Source organism: Cupressus sempervirens, chromosome 3 (assembly GCF_028749045.1).
Source record: "Cupressus sempervirens isolate cs-2001-9-10 chromosome 3, ASM2874904v1, whole genome shotgun sequence".
NCBI classification, from domain to species: domain Eukaryota; kingdom Viridiplantae; phylum Streptophyta; class Pinopsida; order Cupressales; family Cupressaceae; genus Cupressus; species Cupressus sempervirens.
The window spans coordinates 407,993,355-408,014,531 of NC_143120.1; the positions used below are offsets into that span (position 1 = coordinate 407,993,355).

General features: G+C 36.7%; 1 protein-coding gene across 3 annotated transcripts in view; it reads left to right on the plus strand.

Moving 5' to 3' along the window:
• The first annotated feature begins 1,696 nt into the window (after positions 1-1,696).
• Positions 1,697-21,177, plus strand: part of LOC149566732 (mRNA splicing factor, thioredoxin-like U5 snRNP) — a 36,496-nt gene continuing 17,015 nt past the window's right edge. The window contains exon 1 of one of the 3 annotated variants that reach the window (XM_089820078.1): positions 1,697-1,898. The gene's annotated coding sequence lies outside the window, so the exon portion shown is untranslated. Of the gene's footprint in view, positions 1,899-1,974; positions 2,341-2,644; positions 2,691-21,177 lie in introns of those variants that run through there. The other 2 variants (XM_089820079.1, XM_089820080.1) reach the window with 2 other exon arrangements.

Sequence of the window (21,177 nt, forward strand, 5' to 3'; positions counted from 1 at the left end):
GACATACAACCTTTTGTTTTTGTTTTTGAGCAGTGTCTCATAATCATTCACGTTCTTTATCATGGCATCACTCTCAGGCATTTGATAGAGAAAGTTTGGGACACTCCGGGGAACGAGGCTTTTTGTTGTTTCGTGGACTTTAAAAAAGCTTTCGACACAGTGCCACGTAATAAACTATGGGATAGAATGGTAGAGCTGGATGTCCCTAAAGAACTTATGTCAGCGGTTTACAGATTATATGAGCAGGTCAAAGCTAAAATCAGAACGACAGAAGGGTTATCAGAAGATTTTGATAGCAACATCGGGGTTAAGCAAGGGTGTCCGCTTTCTCCCACAATATTCAATCCACAATATTCAGGCTTTATATTGACAAGTTAAAAGAGTGGATAAACAAGACCAATGGTGAGGGGGTGCAGCTGGCCCACTTCGTGATAAGATTGCTCTTATATGCAGATGATCTCATAATTCTTGCTAGAACAGCTAAAGGTTTGAAAGAGCACTTGAAAGCACTAGAATTTTTTTGCCATGATGTAGGAATGCAAGTTAACACTAGCAAAACCAAAATTATGATCTTCTCACTAAAGAAGAATAGGGGCATACAAGACAAGTTCCTGTTTGAAAATAGCCCCCTTGAGATTGTGGAAGAGTACAAATACTTGGGCATCGATTTTCATAACAAACTCAACTGGGATACTTGTAGATCGAAAAGAATCCAAGGGGGCTGGAAGGCGTTATACTCTTTACAAAACAAGTGCAGGAACGCAGAATTATGGGATTGGACGACCATGAAAACTCTGTTTGGTTTGCTGGTCACTCCGGTTATTCTATACGGATGTGAAGTGTGGGGCGGTAGTATGTCCAAACAGAAATGGCGGCAAGTAGAAAAAATTCAAAAACACTTTATCACATGCAATCTTAAAGTCAAGACCACAGTTCCGTATGAAATCTTTTTGGCGGAGGTGGGTTCCTTTCCATTAGAAGCCGTCGCATTGACCAGAATGCTAAGTTATTTAAAGAAAACCCAAGGTCTAGAAACACATCGTTGGCCCAAGTTGGTAATAGAGGAAAAACTTGTGAGGCGGAAAAGCACATGGATGAAACAAAATGACAAATGGATGCAAAAATGGGATATCAACATCCAAGCTTGCCCGGATAACATTAAAGAAATAAAAAAGTTTGTCAATGAAAAATTTCGCAATATTCTGTGGACAAGACACATAGGGAGGAAAAAATCTTATTACATTAAAGCATTTAATCCCACTTCTAGTCATGATGAAAAGGCCTATATAAGGGCACCTATTAACTGGAAAGCAAAAATGTTGATGGCACAAATTAGAACTAGTTCACATCAGCTGCGATGTGAAACTGGTAGATGGCAAGTTCCAAAGGAAGAGTGGTCAGACAGAACATGTTTGCAATATGGGAACAGTGGAGACAGAGCAACACTTTGTCATGGAATGCTTGGCTTACAACGACATCAGATCTGATTATACAAAAATTCTGCAGAACAAGGACTTCAACTATTTATTTGAGGAAGATCAAGTGAAGAGAACAGCGGAGTTGATTATCAAAATTCAGAGAAGAAGAGACAAGTTAACCAAAACTTTGCAACTGACTAGTTTGGCTCCTGACTCGGAAGGGCGATTGCATGGGTCCCATAGACTACTTTAGTCTCGTGGACGTCATTAAAATCTATCATATCATATCATATCCGGTAAAAATAAAAGAAACCTTCTCCTCAGTGGAGAACGAGAGACTCTTGGCACAAACCCTGGTAAGGCCGTGGAATCAAATCGATCCAATCTACCTCAGCTTTCGTATGATGTGAAGACGGTGCAGCGCTGAATATAAAGACAACTGCAGACTTCTGCCGTCTATTCGACAACATAATATTTCTAGTATGCTCAATTTTAAAATGATTTAATTCCGCGACTACTTCCCATATCGGTCATGCTACATGTTGATAGTTGCAATACATGTTGAAATATTTTTAGTGCCCACATTGGTTTTATTTTAAAATGTCTTTCAATACCACCATTTTTTGCTCTGATCATTGTGACATACTCCGCAATGTCTGTTTCTGCAATAAACCCTAATGTTGGGCAAACCCATGTTTCAACAGGCAGTCGGAAAATATGTTCTTCGTCCTAAATTTTCATTTTCTAAACAGATAGGGTTCACTGGGATTTTCATAACTTTAAACTGAGAACTGTTGCCTTAAAGTTTTGTTCAGACTGCTAAATTCTCTGGGAAAGCAGCGGTGGAACCCAGGCGGAAATCCCAATAAATGTAAAGAAGTGATTGAAGATTATCTTTGCTATGCAAGGGGTCTTCACAAAAGTAATGCTGGAGATACTACCCTCAATACCTCACATTTTATACACTGTGTGAATCAATAGAAGAACTTTGCCTGAACCTTTAAGAAACATTTGCTTTATAATAAAATTAATGAATTTGAGCCCTTCTTTGAAAGGATTGGTATAAATGCTTGTGATAACCATAGCTTGTTGCTTTCACATTAATTGTTTATTAAGGAAAGCCAAGCTTGCTTGCAGCTTTGTGTGGAACAGAAAATTGAATCTGCTGGGATTTTTTTTTATGGATCCGAGGCCTAATGTTCACACTCACCTACGACTACTTGTAGATGCAGGAAATGGAGGTTGAGGAATTGAAGAAGACTCTCCACTAATGTTTGTCATTTCTTCCATTTGCATTTGTTTGAATTCTTTTTTCTCTTCAAATCCATCTAATTGAGCTTGCACTTCATGTATATCGTCAACATGTCCCTTTGTGCATTTGTTGGCATCATGGCGTGGTATTTGTGCAAGGTGATACTTAAAACGATTAATACCTCCCCCACTATGTGTTTTGCAATGAAAACATACCGTGTTTCTTTTTTTGATACGGAGATGACATGTTTTGAAGCTCTATCCTTTCTAACTGGTTCAGCTTCTGGGCACCAGTACCACTACCTGTAGGCTGGGACATTATGCTGCAATAGATTATAAATGAAAAAATTCAGCATAGACATACAAATTGAAGTAAAAGTAAATAAAATAAAGAAAACACAAAACTAGGGTTTCTTATTTTTTTCCATTAACATAAAATGAAACAAAACTAAAACAAATGTACATAAGATAGAAATATGAAAGTTAAAAACTTAAAAAACAAGAAAACAAAATGTAACATCTTCAAATTTGCTGAAAAAATGGAAAAATGCAACTTCATATTTGTAGATGCCTCCTCCAAATCCTTCTTCAATAGTAAATGATTGAATGCAAGCTACTAACTTGCCCAAACAATCAGTGATCACCATCTCGTCTGAAATGATTTGCTGCTCTACTTTTTAATGCCACAATATTATTGCTCAAATGTCTCTTTTTCTCATCCTGTGTTTGCAAACAATAGAAAGGAACTTTTAGGATTGGAAGGCACATAAAAATACCTTTTGCACATGTTAAAACAATTAAATTTTATCTTTTTGCCTTTTCTTTTTTGGCTGTCCGTAATAGAGTCAGTGGGAGTTGTTAGACTCAATTCCAACTCTATGATATGGTCTTTATGATCTTAACTTTGTTTTTCTGAACTATTTAGACCTCAAAATAAATAACTACTTACACAATTGTGATATTGCTATCAGGATTTAACTGTGTAGTTTTTGAGTCAAACTCATTGACCCATGTTTCAATGAGTTTGACTCAAAATTACACAGTTAAATCCTTATAGCAATATCACAATTTGAATTGCTGTGGAAAATATCTCCTACTCATCTAGTTACACAATATTGATTCAGGAAAAGAAATAGTCAATTATGCTTATGCAGATTCAAAGCATCAAATAACAAGTTTTACCCAATAATCGTAAATTCCGGAATATATTTGCTATTGAAACTGATATAGAATTTCTACAATGGTAATATAAGCTTTCAAATTACACAAAACTCAATGTAGAGTTCGAGCATTAATGCACAACAGAGGATAACTCTTGAGAGTTTCGACCAAAGACCATGTAGAGCTTGAACAACAACATACAACAACAAAGGTGATCTCTTTGGAGTAATGTCCCAGATCCAAATTGTGCACAAAGGCAAACCAAAATATTCTGCATAACCAAAAAACATGCCAGAGTCATCTATATATACCTGCCTGTTGCAGGTCATTAACATGCTGTGAGAGGCAAGTAAACAATCTGATTCGGTCTCTTTCTCGAAGCGCTAGAAGATACAAAACAACACAAAATAATGCAAAAATCTTACAGTTTTACAGTTGGCAGCAATCCGGTGTTTCCTTCTGGGAGACAATTGTGGCTACAAGACAAAACTGGGCTTCTTGAAGAACTCAGTGGTACTTACAAGAAGATTGAAGACCAGAATCTGTTTCTTTTCTTCCTACACCAGATAAGACCATTTGGCTTGCAGCAATCTAATCTTTTCCTAACTTTTTGAGCAGACAAAACTTAATAGTTGGCAGCCAACATTGCCATCCAGGCCAGGTGGCCTCAACTTTATGGGTTCACAGTCCTCCCGTCCTGTAATTGCTTGACCTCAAGAAATTTTAGGTTAGGGTGTTCAAAGATTTCAATTCCTTCCCAAGTTTCATCTTGCGGTGTAGTGCCTTCCACTTGACTAAGTATTCTAGAATAGCTTTTCTTTCGTAATCTCTTTCCCCTTATGTCTAGAATGGATATAGGTTCAAGGATCGACTTTCCTTCATTATTCAGTGGAGGGAGTTCCTTGGACAGGTTGATTTGTTGTCCAAGAGCTATCTTTAAGCATGAAACATAAAAAGTATTATGAAAGTTATTGTTGGGTGGTAATTCTAACTCATAAGTAGCCTGTCCCACCTTTTAATCACCAGGTACGGGCGATAGAAAAATGGTCTAAGCTTCCCTTTTCTGCTTCTCTTCATTGATGATTGTCTAAAAGACTATAACTTGAGAAACACCAAATCATCCTCTTCAAATGCTCTCTCTGTTCATTGTCTATCTGCAAACAACTTCTGCTGACTTTGCCTTGTTGCATGTTGTCTTTGATGGGTTCCAGAAATGTTTGATTGCTGAATCATATCATGAGCAGTAGGCACTCCACTATCAATGAAAATCTAATCCACAGAGGAAGTTGCATCATAACCATACAACGCTTTAACGGGGAACATTCCAGTTGACAGATGGTAACCTATATAGTAACTGTATTCCCCAAAATTGCTTGTCCTCAAGCCTTTTTCAACTCTGCAGTGACTCTAAATACACCAGGCAATGCCCGGATCCTAAATTAATTAATAATCTTAGCATGCCTTCCCTTGTACATCTCTTTTAAACATTCGTTGCTCTACTCTATTCAAAACTCCACTATATCATGTATTGTGAGACAACACATTGTAATCCCAATTAAGTACTGTACCAAACATACCGATGCCACTATCCCAAATCATTCTACTTCCCACACCATAAGTGAGGAGATAGATATATCTCACCATACCACCATCAGCAAATGTTATCAGCACTTGTATGTTTGTTTGAATACCAGGATCCCGTATCAATCTTAGTAATATGGCTCCGCCAATTTGTTGTGGCACTCGGATATAATTGTCATCAATCTGCTATAACCAGAGAAGCACTCCACCCATAATGTGAATCCTTGGGTCTCAAGTCAGTGCATTATCACACCTCCCTTAAAAGGAAGAGATTGTTGTCTCTCATCATGTCTTTGATGACAACTATCTCCGAGTGAATCTTCAATGGTGTAAGAAATATCTCTAATGTCATCTTGTATTGGACCCTTGTCACCATTCCAATATCCAACATTGGAGTAATGATCCCAATTATTTCAATCTATCCCAACAACTGTTGTCATCAAATTACAATCTGAAACTTTTGTAATCAGCAATGTAAGATAGACTCCTAATAACAATGATTGAAATAAAACCCAGCAAGTTTTGGCTGGAATTCTTCTACTCTCACGACCATCTCCATAAACTGGAGCATCGATCTGTTGGAACTCATTATTTCCAAGCATATACCAACCCAAAGAAAGTTACTCCATGACATGCATCTCAAATCGTAATATTAGGATTGCTTCATATTCTTCCAGGGAATCACCAACATGATGGGGTTGTGTCTCTATACCATTGATCTCCTCGAGCTCTTCATACATAGCTAAAGGCCTAACCATACGTGAGTTACCCATGTCTCCATCTGTACATGTAGGCATAACCATAGTGGTTGATCCCCAAGGTGTGCTCAACTACCCCATTTGTTTCCATGACTTGAGCCTTCAAATGGCTCTCGAAAAGCGACTCATGATCTCTATGATGTAAGTCTTATGTATGCTCAGTATTTTCAGAATCATACTTGTTCTCAAGCCCATGCAAATCTGAAAGCTCCTTGCAATTGTTCATTATAAGTGGTTCTCCCCTCTAACCATGAGATTTCTGCTGTGGATGATGGAACCAAACATAATCCCTTACCAAGCTCACAACTCTGAATTTCTGATTCTTGAAGGGCCATTTGAGTGTTCTTCAAAGGATCTTGGTTAACATTAGACTCATTAATAATCTTATCTACCTCTTCTTCTTTGCCTTTAGCACATTAAGAGATATCTCACCAAGCATGAAAAAATGATTTCTATTAGAATGTAGCTGTAGGTAATTAGTCTTTATTGCCATTTACTCTTCTCTAAATGCCTGTAAATCTAAAAGGGAAAGTTCTTTACCACGTCCATATGTATCCTTGAAGACCTCCAACACATTTTTTTGATCAGTTTATGGGCGTCATCAAGATGTTTAATGGCTGCAATAATTTGGTCTATATTTACCTTCAACTGTCCTACCAAATGATAAGATTCCTGAGACCTATCAAATCCAAACAATTTTTCTGATTTCTGATCAGCATCATGCAATACTAGATCAGATTTGTTATTGAGGTTAACATCAATACCATTAATGTTATTAATACCATCCTCCATGCAAAGCTGTGTATTAATACCATCAATGTTATTAATACTATGGTCAAAAGTAGATCCATCCAGTAGAGTAGCTGTAATATATGTAGGATCTATCTCACCTGGACCAACATAAGCATCAATATTCACATAAGATGTGGAGTCATTGTTATTGGCTGACTAAAAACGTCTTCACATATGCTTTTAATATGCCTATCATATGTGTTGGAGGCTTCAAATTCTGAAATACGCTGCTGAAATATTTTTCCCAAGAATGCTCCCAGTAATTTTCTGAAATATAAGTAGATAATTTCATTCAACAATCTCAGATTTTAACCAGCAAATAATAGAAAATGCTCAAACAAAAAACCCTCAGAAATGTTATTGCATTATAACAATCGGCAATACAATAAACAATCACAAAATCCAATCTCAGATTGGAAAACACTAGAAAACAACCTGTTACTCTATATGTGAACTCCGTCCTGAATTCACCGCAGTTGATGAACAGGGTTTTGTCCAATCCACCAATAAGCCTGAAGGTCACTGTTCTTAGGTTCTGAAAATGAAAGCTGGAAGCTTCCCAAGTTTCTCCAAGAGAAAACTGAAATCCAAGCATAGCTGAAATGAATAAGGTCCTCTTTTATTGCCCAAGCAGTGACTCTTCAACTTCTTCTTTCTACCTTTCCTCTTCTTCCTCTTTTGTCACACTTTCCCTTTTGCAATATTAAATTGACTTTTAATAGTTGCATTCAGCTCCCAATTAAGTCACTTTTTACATTTTATTTATTTGTCTTGCAATTTCCTAATGACCCAAAAAGTGGACATTACAATCTTCCCTCTTTGAGATTGCTTGTCCCCAAGCAATCATGAATCTGTGTGTCAATACCAGGATCCCATATGTGCAAGCCGCTCTAAACTCATTTTGGAAACTCTGGAATCAGAACTTGCCATTCTGTGAAATCAACTATTAGGATGCAACTCATCCCTTGGTAACATCCCTGGATCCCAAGTCAACCTGAAAAACACTGCCACACCTGTCTGCTGTATTACTCTGAAGATAAAAACCATAGTAAGACGGGTAACTTGTCCCTCCCCCCCCCCCTGGTGCAATTTTGCCTAACATCCTGGAGACTTGGGGACTCCGTTCCCCCTTCCCCAGCGGCGCCACCAGATTCCGCCACCTCTGCCAAGGATGGGGGACATCTCGGTGTTGACTATTTGCTGATTCAACTATTTATGTTCAATGTTCAATGTTCCAATTCAATGCAATGTTCAAGTATTTACTCTTCTACATCTTTATATCTTATATTGCAATACATCTTTTCATAATTAGCATTTTTAGTACCATATGTATAGTATATGCAACCCCCCATCCCTTGCCACCGTCCCCAAATTAAGACCCCTCTATCCCCTCGTCCCTGAAACTTGTCCCCATTAACTTTCGTCTCCTTGTCCCCCAGGGCGGTGTAATAATGATAAAAACTCTATGCCAAGTTGTGAATCCAATCACAATGATCCCTATATTGCAGAGCTCCTATCTTGTCAACACTTGGATCCCAAATCAGCCTATCAACTTGATCTTGTGAGTAGAAATAAATGTACATCAATCCATCATTCTCCTATATCAACCAACTAAACAAGAAAATCACTCCAGCAATGCCAAAAACATCTCCAATATACACGACTCATAAGACCACCCTATGTTGCTGCTATATGATGTGCTGGTATCAAGAATGGTGCTGAAGGTATAACTGCTCCCATGTAGTAGATCACATAGGGAAACCACTAATAACTGAAGCAGGGATGAAGATAAAATCACCAATTGATAAATAAATAGCTTCTATATCATGAAAACTCGATGACAAATCTCTATATGAATTGTAGAACCCCTCATTATGTATTAAGGACAACTCTGGAGTTTCTGATTCACCACAAGTACTATCAATCAATTCTCCACCTCCATCGAGGAAATGGTCATCATTACTACAGAACTAGTATCACTTTGTTTGTCCTCATCCTCATGTGGCAAAATTGTTACATCATGATTTTGTAGAGGTACATAAAAGGTGTCATTTTTACTAGTTTAATGTCATCCTCATGGTCTAGCTCATATTCATAGTTATAAACAAACCCTTGGTAGGATGAATATTAATTGTTACAATATTTTCAGATTTATTCGTAGTAGTTTCCTCCTCTAAATGTATGGCTTCATATGCTAGTATGACATCATTTTCAAATAGCTCATTCTCATGGAAGGATTCATTTTCTACCTTGGAAATATCTTGTAAATCAACATCCTCATAAAAAGGCTTGTCAATAATCAATTCCAAGTCACCAAATGAGATGCTAGTAAATTCCTCACCATTACCTATAGCTGATTCCATCTCTTTGCAAACTTGGGTATCATTAGGTTGGAGCTGAACTGTAGGACTCTTTAACTTCTTTAACGCTGATCTGAATTTCTTTGGCCGACTCTTCTTCCTTGTTTTCCTCACAATGTGATCAATTGACCAAGTATGCTGGCAAGAGAAACAAAGCTGCTCTTTCCTCATTGGTTCTTGCTCATTTTCGTAGATCTGAAACCTGTATGCCCATTGATATCAGCTCACTGTCTGTCATGTGATCCTTGAATCTCTCAATCTCATGCTCAATCAATTCCACCGTAAGCTAGCTATAAGTTAGATTTTATATTCCCCTCTCCGAATCACCAACAAATCTGATTATAATTGTTTACATACGTCATTATCCCCATCTAATAAGGAAATGATTGTTTTTATGTGAGCTCTCACAATGTCTGCATGATGTTTCCTAAACTCACTTAAGAAATGTTGAAGCAGCTAAAGAATCATTCCTTTACAACCGAGATCCAACATGACAATAAAAAATCTGATTTCTATCTCCTCTTACCAAGGTAGGGCTTTTGACATCATATAATCCACATAGGCTGTCCACAATCAATTTTATAACTTTCTTCAAGATGCTATCATCATAAGGTGTAATAGGAGTTGTTATTCTGATAATTTCACTAAGAAAAGAGGCAAGTGTTAATCTCACATTTTCGCACGGGTGCTCCATGAACCTACGTTGGACTATGTCAACCATTGAGGGTTGCAATGCCCAATTCAAAAGCCTCCTTTCAGACTACTCCAGTTTGGATAAACTAAATCCTCCAATTTAGAAAATAGTTCAATAAAACCTAAGTTGCTGATTTGGATTTGGGTTCAATATTGTTCAATTTTTTTTTGGGTTGTGTTCAGATTCATTTTGGGTTTGTCCATACAAGAATATATGTTTTTAAATATATGTATATAAATGTACATAGATGCAGTAGTAAATAAGCTCATACACCACTATGCTAATTTTAAAGCTACATAGCAAAATACACCACAACATCAATGTTTCAGTTCAAAACAATAATTTCAACATTAACAGTCAGCCACCAGTGATCAAATATCATCAAAAACCATGAAACAAATCATCATCATTCTGCTGCTGAAAAATAGAAGCACAAAAAGTATTGCTAGGCCTATTTAAAGCCAAAGTTGTGATTGATGCCATATTGTAAGCTTCAGACACTAACTATTATACTGGATGATTCAAAGAAAGCAGCTTTGGATCAGACTAGATGAATGCAAGAAAACAGGCTTTAGATTCAGAATTATCCACAGAAAGGTCTCTTTAGATTTTGTTCAATCCATAGTTTTCTATTCATTTTACACTATATGCACGATATATTGTGTATTTCATACATTCCATAATAGATGCATGCCACTTTTATACATCCCGTGTAACATCTTGTTTTTCACTAACAAATTTTAGTCTTTAACTAAACTGATTTCTATCTCTTATTCACATGACTAAGTTTTCCAACAACTGTTTAAACTGAAATAATTCTAATTACAATGCTGAACTACCAAGAATACAAATTGAAACATTAACAATTAATTCACTTAATCATATGAAAGTAATTATCAGATGTATTCATTTAAGTACTTCAAATCAAAATATATATGATCATTTAACTACTTTAACGTAATAACTATCTTTAAATTAAATGGCTTTCAATCTTGAAAAGAAATAACTAAACATACAGGGTTAAAAGAACATACAAATTACTTTGTGAAGCTTCCTTTAATGGTTGTCCAAGCTCTGGCTTTGGTGAGAGGAGAAGCATTGGCATAGGCTTAACCTCCCAACCGCGGACCATTACTTATCCCCTCAGGTTCTAATTTAATAGAACGACTCTCCCTACTCCGAGGTCGGGCTTGGAATGTTCATTAATTCAGCCATCAGAGTATCCAGGTGGGTTGAGGTCCCAACAGTTATTCGGCAAAATAACTGAAGCATCTGGACAACAACAAGATCAATTGTTTCGGCAAGTCTGCCTGATTCCACTTTGGCCAAGGATTTCAAATTGTGGGTTCACAACCCGATCTCCACCACTCAGCATGACAACTTATTTCAGAAGTGGAACTCACATGAGTTAATGCATTAATTAATTTATTATTTATTTGATTCTGATATCATTCCTTGTTTTACAGGTTCATCTACATCTCCTCACCTAATTCAAGCTATCAAGCCGGTGATTCCTTGGTGCCTTCAGATTAACTTCACTTAGATACTTTACACCTTCTTCACCATATTTTGGCATTTGCTTGGTGAATTCCCTGGTGTTTTGGGTTCATTATCTCAATCTCAGTTATTAAATTATAACAAAATGTATTTGATTGTACTTGAAAAATATCATTCTTAAAAAGGAAAATTAGATAATTACACGTTCGGACAATAAAGGAAGACGTCTGATTTATCACATATTATTGCAATGATATTATAAGAAAATAAGTTGGTAGACTAGAAACATGACAAACTTCAATGATTAAGGTCGGAGTCATACATTCATCAATTCATATCCACAAGGAAAATGACATACTGGTATTAAAGTGCAGTAATCTTATATACTAAACGAGTTTTACTTTCTCATATTAATTTGCGGGCTCAAGAATTAAGTTCATGCAGTCATAAAACCAAGGAAAGCATAAAACGATTTACAAGGGTTTGTAGAAATAAAATCGATTTGATTCTAGGCGGAATTACAAACAGAGCCAAACCTAGTCTTTGCAAACAGCTAGTAATGAACTCGAGATGCCAAGAGGAAGGGAAGCTGATGAAGTGTACAAGAAAAGAGTGCCGAAGGCAAGGATGAATGCTGATTTATGTTTAAAGGTTCATATAATAAACTTGAGCCCGACCTTACGGCTACCATCAGTTACAAAGATCATATTCGAAACTTGTTCAAATCGGCTAAAAAGAAAAGAAGAAAGGAGGGAAAAATTGAAAAGGAAAGAAGATGAAAAGTTTTAAATAATTAATATCATTTATAATTGTTTTATTTTCTTGATTATGTTTATATGTACATAATGGTAAGGTGGCATCTTTGGGTTAATGTTTTTAATGTAATGGTGTCACTTTATTATTATTTATGTATGATCATATTTGAGAATTTAAAATAATATTTAAATGATATTAATATTTGATAATTTCTTAAAGGTAAAAATTTATGTTTATTATTACATTGTTTTATTATAACATTTTTTTTATTACTTATAGCTCATGCGGTTGCACCATGAAATATGTTGTCAAGTCCTAATAACCTTGCCAAGATGGTTTAGGTCAAACCCGTTGCTTCTGATGACTGAACCATATGACCATCCCCTTCCGATGACCTTGTTTCGCAATGCTTCCCCTCTCTCTCCGGTCTTCATCCTATAATCATTCAAAACAACATTATCGCCAAGACATCAATTCAAGATTTATAAATTGTTAATTAAAATCATCAAGTGACCGTTAGAAATTTCATCAATATCATAATAACTAACTTGTTCATCATATATATATACAACGGCTACAATTATCTAACTCTATTTCACATGATCATGAATAAATTGATCCAATGGCTAGAATTAACTAACACAATTTCATATGATAATTAAATTGATACAATGACTATAATTAACTAATTCAATTTCACATGATCATGAATAAATTGATACAAGGGCTAGAATTAACTAACTCAATTTCATATGATAATTAAATCGATACAATGGCTATAATTAACTAATTCAATTTCACATGAACATGAAGAAATAATTTGGTTCAACGGCTATAATCAATTTGAAATTTTAGGTCAAAAATTGGGATGTAACATCTCGATTCCTCTTCTCTAGTAGCATTTAATTCAATTTAAATACGATTAGTAATTTGAGTCTAATCATGTGCTTGAGTCTACTTTGGCAAAAAAGACCTTTTGAAAAAGTAAACAAAAGGGTGTTTTTTAACCAAATTCTCTCAAAGTTCTCTAAAAGTAAAATTCTGTCCAGATTCCTCTGCTGGAAACCAAATTTGCCCAAAAGTCGTCTGAATTCTGCCAGGGTTCCTCTCAAAGAATTCACAGCAAAATTTAGTCTTTGCAGCAGACTTTTGATAGAATCTGACAAGGACCAGATTCTTGAGAGAATTGAACTAGGAATTTCTAGGTCCAGGAGAGAATCTGGTAACTTAGAATAAAACATTTCATGAACCTCAGTTGCAATCCAACAATGTACAATCCATTCCCGAGTGCTTCTTCATTTTGCAAGTTTCTTAGCTGTTCAGCATTAAATGTCTCATTAAATTCTTTGGAGAAAACATTGTTCTTCAGATTTTCGATAGTTTGTACTTTGTTTATTTCCACCAAATCTTAGGCACTGAAAGTTGTTAAACAGACTACACACAATCTGATTTTGTTGAGTTCCTTGAATCCTAGAAAGTGCTTGCTGTTGTAGACATTAGCCTTGAAATGGATATTTCATTTAGCAAAACAGATATAATCAGTATTTCAAACAAGCAATCACTGTCAAAATCAACTGTTCCACAACCAGCGTTGTGAATTTAAAATGATACCGCCCAAAGATACATCATTCCAACCAGTGGTTAAGACATCAACATAAATAACAGATGAAGAGTTCCCTTACAGGTATGTTCACCTCTGTTTGTATTGAAAATTGGAAGGCTCAAAATGTTCATGCTGAAAGAACACAACAATCCAAACCCAATGTCCCTTCCCTAATCGCCAAGATTTGTGACTCGGAGTATAGTTGAACCAGAGAGTTGTATATCTCTTCTCCGAAGTGCAGTAATAGCTTTGAAGAACATATATACACATGTATTCAGTAGAGACAACATCCACCAAAACTGTAGCTTTTGTCTCACATACAGAGAGGAAAGATTGCACAAATGCTTGACATGGATTTATTCATCTGCTAATAATGACCCATTTTAATGGGTCCCAACATTCCTAGAACAATGTGTATCATCCCTCAGCTAGTTTGATGGTTCAAAACCCATTTCTACCACCACAGTTTGTAGCATTTAGGCACACAAAGCATTCACAACCACACCGTGAAGATTCCCTATATCTCCAATTTCCTATCTTCGCCATCTCAAACTCCGTTACACAACAAAATCATGGTGTACTGCTATTTCAAGGAAAAGCGACTCCAAAAAACATTCCAAAGTCTTCAGCATATATTAGTATCGATTTTCTAATGTCTGGCTTTAGAAAATTAATAATACAGCAATCTGTAGTAGACTTTCGGCCAAATAGATATATACAGGTAAATGTTTATTTAATCGCACTAAAAAAACTTCAATGCCTCAAGCTTTGTATTATTACGAAGTGATTGGTAAAATACTTGCTTGTTATTAACACAGACCGAGAGGTCTATATATACAAAAGAATAAAGCTATGTTAACTAAAAGAAAGCTAAAGAAAGCTATCAGATAACTACAACTAACTAAATATTAGGAACATTCTAATATTTACAATAGATTACAAACATATAACCATTAACTAATAATAGAAGCTTATCTATTATCGTAATACCCCTCTCTTAATGGTTAATCTATCCCCAACACCAAGTTGTCCTTTGAATTTGACAAACTTATCGGGACCAAGAGGCGTGGTGAGAATGTTTGCAGTCTGATTTGTGGTAGGAACATACTCCAAGTCTATTGTCCCGTCTTCAACCAATTGTTGTATGTAGTGACAATGAACATCCACATGCTTGGTTCATTCACAGTGAACATTCACATGCTTGGTTCATTCATGGAAGACTGGATTTTGTGCTAACTTGATAACGCTTTCGCTATCAACAAACAAAGTGGTGGGTCCTACTATTGACATCTGCATATCCCCAAGTATTTGACGAAGCCAAACAACTTCACAACCTGCCTTGAGTGTCCCTCTGTATTTGGCCTCTGTAGAGGAGAGAGAAACTACTTGCTTCTTCTTACTGGTCCATGTGACGACACTTGATCCCAAATTGAACACATTAAGAAGTTGACTTTTTATCATCAACAGAGCCTGCTCAATCTCTATCTGTGAATCGATTGAGTCCAGGATTAGCACTTTGAGAGTAAAGAAGTCCATAATCTAAAGTGTCTTTCACATAACGAAGCACATGCTTTGCTGCAATCCAATGGTCAGCCTTGGGCGCTGTCATAAAGCATGAGAAGTAGCTAACTGCAAAGCTGATATCAGGCACAGTAGCAGAGAGGTAGATGAGGCTCCCTACTAGTTGCCTGTATGTAGTATCATCAACGGGAGGATAATCAGACTTGACTGATAAATTTGAGACCTTTCTTTATGGGTGTAGATGCAAGCTTGCAATACTGCATACAAAATTTGTCTAACAGAGCCCTGACATATTTGGATTGAGAGATGAATATACTAGAAGACTGTTGCCAAACCTTAACACCTAGGCAATAATGCATGAGCCCAAGATATGTCATATCAAAAGACAGTTTTGTTTGATTTCTTGAATCAAAGATGCCAAATTGCTAGTGATGATCAACTCATCCACATAAATAACCAAAAGAATGATGTCACTTTCAGTAGTCTTGATGTACAAATTTGAGTCTGAAGAACTCCTCTAGAAGCCTTGATCACTGAGGTACTTAATCAAATTTTATGTACCATGCCCTAGGGGCCTGCTTCAAGCCATAGAGAGCTTTCACCAATCTGAGAATTTGATGGTCTTTACTTGCAACCTTGAAATCGGGAGGCTGCGCCATGTAGACTTCTTCGTGGAGATCACCATTTAGGAAAGCACTCTTGACATCCAGTTGATGGACCTTGCAGCCAAATTGTGCTGCCATGGCTAGCACTAATCTGATTGTGCTTATCTTTGTAGTAGGAGCAAAGGTCTCCTCATAATCAATGCCTTGACGTTGAGAAAAGCCCTTTGCAACTAAACGAGATTTGTACTTAATCCAAAGTACCATCAGATTTTTATTTGATTTTGTAAACTTATTTGCAGCCAATGGGTTTCTTCCCTGGTAGAAGATTAGAAAGGACCTAGATGTTATTCTTTAGCAGGCTCTGGTGTTCAGATGTCATGGCCTGTTCCCACTATGGAATTCCTTTAGCCTCAAAATATGTTTGAGGTTCAAACACACTATGAATGTTGACCATGAGAACAAAGTTAATAGACTTTGCAGGTTTGTTCTTTTTTTGAGCAGTTCTCCCATTAATGAGCTCATCATCATGAAGATCAACAAGTGTCTTAGCCCACCACTTAGGCCGGAGAGGGTAACAACCAACATTAGTATCAAGAAATGCTTGGTGATTAGGTTCCTCATCAGAAGAGTCTGGACTTTGGATCAAACTAAGGTGAAGCATCTATTAATTGAGATGATCTTGCAGGGGAAGCTGAAGGTGTTTGTATAGGGATCATAGGTATAACTGTAGCTGCAGGAGCTACTGGAGCCCTCCCATTAGGTGGACCTAATGAAAGCCTAACTCCCAAATCGTGAGCCTTCATAAGTTGGTCTGCTGGATCAAGAACAAGAGAAATGGGCATGAATGGTCCTCGCTGCTCATCAAAGACTACATCGCGACTGTATTTAGAGACGAGATGTCTCAGTGTTGATCAAGCAGTAGGCGTTGTGAAGACTACTGTATCCAACAAGCACGAGTTTTTGACTCTTGGCATCCAACTTGGTGCGTGATGCATTAGGGATCAAAAAAACACGGGAGCCAAAAACCTTTAGGTGACTGATTCTGGGCTTGCGACCTGACCAAGCCTCTTCTAGAGTTATACCTTTGACCGCCACTGTGGGTGTCCGGTTCAAAAGATAAATTGCAGTGTTAACTGCTTCAGAACATGTCTGTGTTGGAGCATGGATCGAGCCATCTCGGTGATTGTTCCACTCCTACGTTCAACTGCATTGTTCTATTGTGGTGTGTGGGGTGTGTTGATTGGTGTTTGATGCCATGAGTATCCAAGAAGCTAGAGAATGCGTTATAACAAAATTCCCCCCCACCCGCCGCCGCCCTCGCCCCCCCCATTGTCTGATCTTAGAGAGTAATAATGGATTTCCCAAACTCTTTTTTAACTAAAGGTTTAAACTTTTGAAATACAAGAAATGCATTTGATTTCTTTTCAAGGAAATACATCCACATTTTTCTACTAAAATCATTAACTAACAACAGGAAATACCTGGACCCAAGAACAAAAGGAGTGGCCATAAGGTTGCAAATATCGCCATGAACAAGCTGAAGAATCTGAGAAGCTCGCCAGGAATCACCACTGGTGAACGGTGTGCGATGTTGCTTCCCAGCTTGGCATGCATCACAAACTCCAAGTTGTTGAGTCTGAATCTCTAGCAATCCAAGAACAAGCTCATTCCAAGCAAGCTGTGAGAGATAATGCACATTTAAGTGCCCATATCATTGATGCCAAAGTTTGCTAACAGAAGACCGCCAAGCAGCCATAGCTAAGTCTTGAGAATCACCAGAATCAGTAAGTCTGAAAAGACCATGATCCTCAAAACCTATTGCAACAATTCACTGAGTTGCCCGATCAGTGATGGTACATTGATGTGAATTGAAGGTGACATCCAATTGTGGAGAATGTTGTAGTAACTGACTGATTGAGAGTAGATTGAGTTCCATCCTTGGAACGTAGTACACATTGAGGAAAATGAGATTCCTTCTAGCAAACTGAATTTGAATGTCGCCTTTACTGAGAACGGTGTACTATTCTCCGCCACTAAAAATAATAGAATATGAGTAAGGTTGGTAGTCAGTGAACCGGTCTTTGTGGTGGGTGAAGTGACTAGAGGCACCTGAATTAATGTATCAGGTAGACGACTTGACATGATCTGCATGTCTTTTAGCCATGAAGGCGTAAAAGACAGATTCCGTTTGCTCAACACTGTTTGATTTGGGTTGCGAACCAGATTGCTTAGATTGGGCAGCTAAGAGTTTTCGACACTCAACCTTCATGTGACCAAACTTGTGGCAATAGTTGCATTGCATGTTCTTCTGAGAGCCTTTTGAAGTTGGAGCAGAGGATTTCTGATGAAAAGACTGCTGAGACTTGCCTTTATCCTTCTAAGAGGATTTAGCAACAAAGGCTTGCTTTGTGAAGGTAGAGTTGGAACCGTTATCGAACTGCTGTTTCCATCGATCTTGCTGAAGTAAAAGTTTGCAGAGATTGGTGCACTTCAGATCAACAACAGAAGACATGATGTCGAGAATCTCGATAAAATGCTCGTAGAACTTTGTTAAACTCTAGAGAGTGATAACCACAATATCCTTTTCCTCCATCTTGTGACCAATAACAAACAATTGATCACGGATTTCCTGAATCCTATTTAGGTGAGCCTGGAGCAAGGTTCACTCATCCTTGATAATAGAAAAATGAGTGTTCTTCAAGAAGAAAGCTCTGCATTTATCATAAGTCTCATGAAGATTTTTGAGATTTGCCCATATCTCGATAGTTTTCTTGCCAGATGGAATTTGAGATACGGATAATTTGAGAAGCATCACTGCCTTCCAATTGTTCAGATCCCATGTATCTTGATCAGCATCAAGGGCAGTTAGATGCTGTGTAACACCCAAAATAATTTGATTGGTGTTATGATATTCAAAAATTGCGATTATCTAGTTGCGTCCAAGTGCCACAATTCTGACCATTAAATTTTGAATTGCTCTCAAGCAGAATATTAGTCAATGATGCCATAGCATGTTTTTCAATGAAAAAGCGTGAAAATTTGTGAAGGCACATTTTTCGAGGCAAAAAAAGTAGACCTAGAAAATTTGAAGGGGTACCCAAAAGAGAGCTAGAAAATTCCAGAAAGAATATGTTATTGATTTATGGATTCCCCGGCTCAAAAATCAAGGCACTCAAAAAATCAGATGATGACCCAATTGAGCTCTCGAAAAACCCATCAAGAATCTGTAATCAAAAATAATTTTCAAGCGCAAAATTTAGGATTTCAAGCAAAACCTTGGTCAGCAGCCATGGAGGAGAAAGTCGCAGAGAAAAAAATGGAATTCGAAGGAAAAATAGGCCGATTTTGCAGAGATTGTGATTTGCAGTTAGAGACGACTGTGGAGGTACGGTGGTGTGGCTGCTGATCTGAAATCAAAAAGATTTTTTTAGCTCAAAATTTAGGATTTCGAGCAAAACCTTGGTCGGCGGCCACGGAGGAGAAAGTTGCAGATAAAAAAATGGAATTCGAAGGAAAAATAGGCCAATTTTGCAGAGATCACGATTTATAGTCAAAGACGAATATGGAGGTGAGAGGATGAACTTAAAAGAATGACACAAATTTGCAGTCATAGGCGCATGAATGAGGCAGTGCCATCTTCAAAAAAACGTCACTAAAAAAATGACCTTTTTTTCGTGCGTAAAAAGTAGTGATTTCTGGTTGCGATTTTGAGTTGGTAAATCTATAGAAGAGACGCCCAAAAACCTTAGTTGTTTTGCCAAAAAAACAGTTGCCATTTTGAATCTGCCTGCAAAAAAATCAGTCGCGATTTTTGGAGAGATTGGTCTCCAAAAAAAACCTTATCGAACCTAGGAATGAACAGATGAATTTCTCACAAAAATGGAAACCCTAGATGGTTTGTAGAGAAATTCTCAGAAATAATTTTGAAAAATTAAGGCAAAGACCTTTAAAGGAAATTATAATTTTTTTGAAAAAATATGAAGTATTGGCTTTGATACCATATTACAAAGTAATTGGTAAAATACTTGCTTGTTATTAACAGAGACCAGGAGGTCTATATTTACAAAAGAATAAAGCGATGTTTTCTTAGGAAAAGATCATAAAGCATAGAAATATTCTATTCTAGTTAAAAGAAAGCTAAAAAAAGCTAACAAATAACTACAACTAACTAAATATTAGAAACATTCTAATATTTACAATAGATTACAAACAGATAACTGGTAACTAATAATAGAAGCTTATCTATTATCGTAATATGTAATGCAAGGTTTAATATTTCCAAACCTCTGTTGGTAATAATAATCTTTGAAAACTATGGGGCTCAATAATTATATTTCAATAAAATCAATCTGCCGTGTTCATGGAGTAAGGAATTTATATCCTTGATTTTATTAACTTTAATGAGTAGCTCGATGAACATATAAATATTAACCTTCAAACTTAATGTGTCACCAAAACATATGAATATGTGCAGCCCACTTTATTGAAAATTAAATGCTTGCCTATGCCTGCCACTATTATTATTATTATTTTTGATAGATAAAAGGCCATGAGGCCCCAGATTGTGTTTAGATTAAGAAAACCATATGCCTGCCACTAATATTAATAAAGATGTACTTAATAAATTTTCAGAAATTGATTCAAACACTAGAATTATTTCAAACATAGTCGGCCTTCAATAAATTGTTCCTTCCACAGAGATAAAACAATATCTTGAAGCACACGGATATATCAGTAGACATAAAAAGACTCCAATTTTTTTGTTTGTGGATAGTAATAAAGTTGAACTATTTATTTCTACAAATATTTGTCTCTGATAAAACTTTTCTTATAGTCTTCTGTATTTCTGACTCTGGTAGAACTTTACAGGCTGGCTGGAAAACCAGCTCTGGTATCACTGAAATATCCCGCTGGGATATTTTACCCAAGAATACACGTAATAGTTTTCCGAAATATAAGCAGATAATTTCATGCAACAGTTTGAGATTTTTAACTAGCAAAATACTGGAAAATGCTCAAACAGAAATAGTCTTAGAAATGTTATTGCATTATAATGATCAACTCTACAATAACAATGACAGAGTCTGATTTTAAATACAGTGGCACCAATCAGATTGGAAAGCACTACATAAGAACCTGTAACTCCATATTTGAACTTTGTCTTGAATTCTCCACAAAAG